Raw genomic sequence first — 2,369 nt, 5'->3', positions numbered from 1 at the left:
TGTCCCTTTTGTCTTGTTTATTTCCTCTTCTTGAGTCTATTGGGTCAACACAAGTGAGAAATGACTTCAAAATTTGCCACCAGCTTTCCAATTGCACAAAACGGGATCTGGTTAGCACATTAAAGCGTCATAAGTTAGGAAAGAACAGCAAGCACACTGAGTTGGCAACAATCAACAAGCTTTGGGGATCCTTGTGAAATGCAAAGGCTTGGTATATATCAATTCATGAACAAAGCAACAGATGAAGGATTGGGGTGAACAGATCAAAGGTATTTCCTGTGATAGGATTGACAAAAGGTGGTAAACCAGTGACGAACAAAATCTTCCAAGCAGAAATCAAAGTTATCATGGCAAATGAGGGAGCCGTAGACCTCAAGGACAGGACCAGTGGCTTAGAAAGAAGAACATACGCAATGAGGGGGTGACAAGTGTCGTGCTTTGGGGTTCATGTGAGACACAAAGGTTGGCAAATATCAGTTCAGGAGCAATGCAACAAGTAGAGGGTGCTGGGTCTGGACGAGAAGAGGTATTTTCTGATTTAAGGTCTACAAAGGAAGTGGTTAGTCCAGGAACAAGCAGGGTCTTCGAATGGAAATTAGTTATCATGACAAGTGAAGGAGCAATAGACCCTAGGGCCAAGTTCAACGGTTAAGTCAAGAAAGAACATCATATAAAAGGAGTGGGGGGCAATAGACGTGCTTTGGGGTACATATGAGACACAAAGGTTGGGGAGGCACCAGTTCATGCAACGCAACAAATAGAAGATATTAGGTCTGAACGGAGAAAAGGAATTTTATGTGATGGGGACGACAGAGAAAAGGGTTAGTCCATAAACAAGCAAGGTCCTCGAGTGGAAGTCAGTCATCATGGGAAGCGAAGGAGCAATCGCTCTCAAAGTCAAGGCCACAAACCAACCACCATATTTTAAACTGACGAGATTGTTCTTTGATTGAAACAGGGGCAGAAATTTAGTTCGTTTCGGAGAAACCCACCTCAAGGAAAGGCAGGCACCAGACATGTTTGACGGTAAGTTTTCAGGACCCTCCTGGAAAATGGGACTTACTTTAAATTTCAAAGCAATCATGAGTAGCATAATTATGCATAAATGTACCCCAAGGAACATAAGTTGGTTTCAAAGTTGCCTGTTTAAGATATGACTCAATTAGGAGTTGTCAGGACCCTGCTGAATAATGGGACACGGTTTTAAGATCTCCTTTAGATAACAAGATACTATTGTAGGATAGTATAATTCAGCTGTAGAATTGGCACTCATAAGATAAGACTTGAATTTTGATTTTCAGGACCCTCCTGGATAATGGGACGTAGTTTTAAGGTCTGCTTAGGTTAAAACTGTTTTTTTTAAACTAGAAGTTGTCAAGGCCCTCCTGGATAATGGGGAGTAGTTAAGACCTATTAGATAACAAATGTAGTAGGGGTAATACCTTTAAAAGATATAACTTAGGTTCATAATTGTTAGGAGTTGTCAGGACCTCCCTGGATAATAGGACTTAGCTTTCAAGTGTTCAGGACCCTCCTGGATAATGGTATTTAAATTTTAAAAAGTTCTCAGGCCCCTCCTGGATAATGGAATTTAGTTTTAAATTTTCAGGACCCTCCTGGATAATGGAATTTAATTTTCAGGACCCTCCTGGATAATGGGATTTAATTTAAAAGCTTTCAGGCCCCTCCTAGATAATGGGATTTAATTTCCAAAGAGTTTTCAGGACCCTCCTGGATAATAGGGATTAATTGAAATTCTCGGGACCCTCCTGGATAATGGGACCTAGTTAAAATTAAAGACCCTCATAGATAACAAGATTTAGCGTAGGTTCTACCTTTAGGAAATATAATTTAGCTTTAAAGTTATCACTCTTAAGATGAGATTTAATTTGAAGTCCTCAGGGCCCTCCTGGATAATGGGATTTAGCTCTTAAATTCTTAGAGCTCTGTAGGTAACCTGATCCGGTTAACACTCACAAATATGCCCAGATCCTAAACTGGGGCAGAAAAATTTCTTTTGTTTTGTCTGTTTTGTTGTAATCCTGGAGAACAAGGGAATACATTGCAAGTTTTGGTAATCAGGCGTCCACCTGGAGAACAAGGGAATACATTTCAAGTTTCAGCAATCAGGCGCCCACCTGGAGAACAAGGGAATACATTTCAAGTTCAGCAGTCAGGCACCCACCTGGAGAACAAGGGAAGTATAATTCAGGTTTTAGCTTTCAAATTTTAGTAATATTTGGTAACATGATGCGCCCAGCCACCAAACTGGGGCAGAAAATGTTTCTTTGTTTTGTCTATTTCTGTTGAAATCAGGCGCCCACCTGGAGAACAAGGGAATACGTTTCAAGTTCAGCAATCAGGCGCCC

The sequence above is a fragment of the Nicotiana attenuata genome, chromosome 5, assembly GCF_001879085.1.
Source record: "Nicotiana attenuata strain UT chromosome 5, NIATTr2, whole genome shotgun sequence".
NCBI classification, from domain to species: Eukaryota; Viridiplantae; Streptophyta; class Magnoliopsida; order Solanales; family Solanaceae; genus Nicotiana; species Nicotiana attenuata.
Note: the sequence above shows the minus strand (reverse complement) of the source record.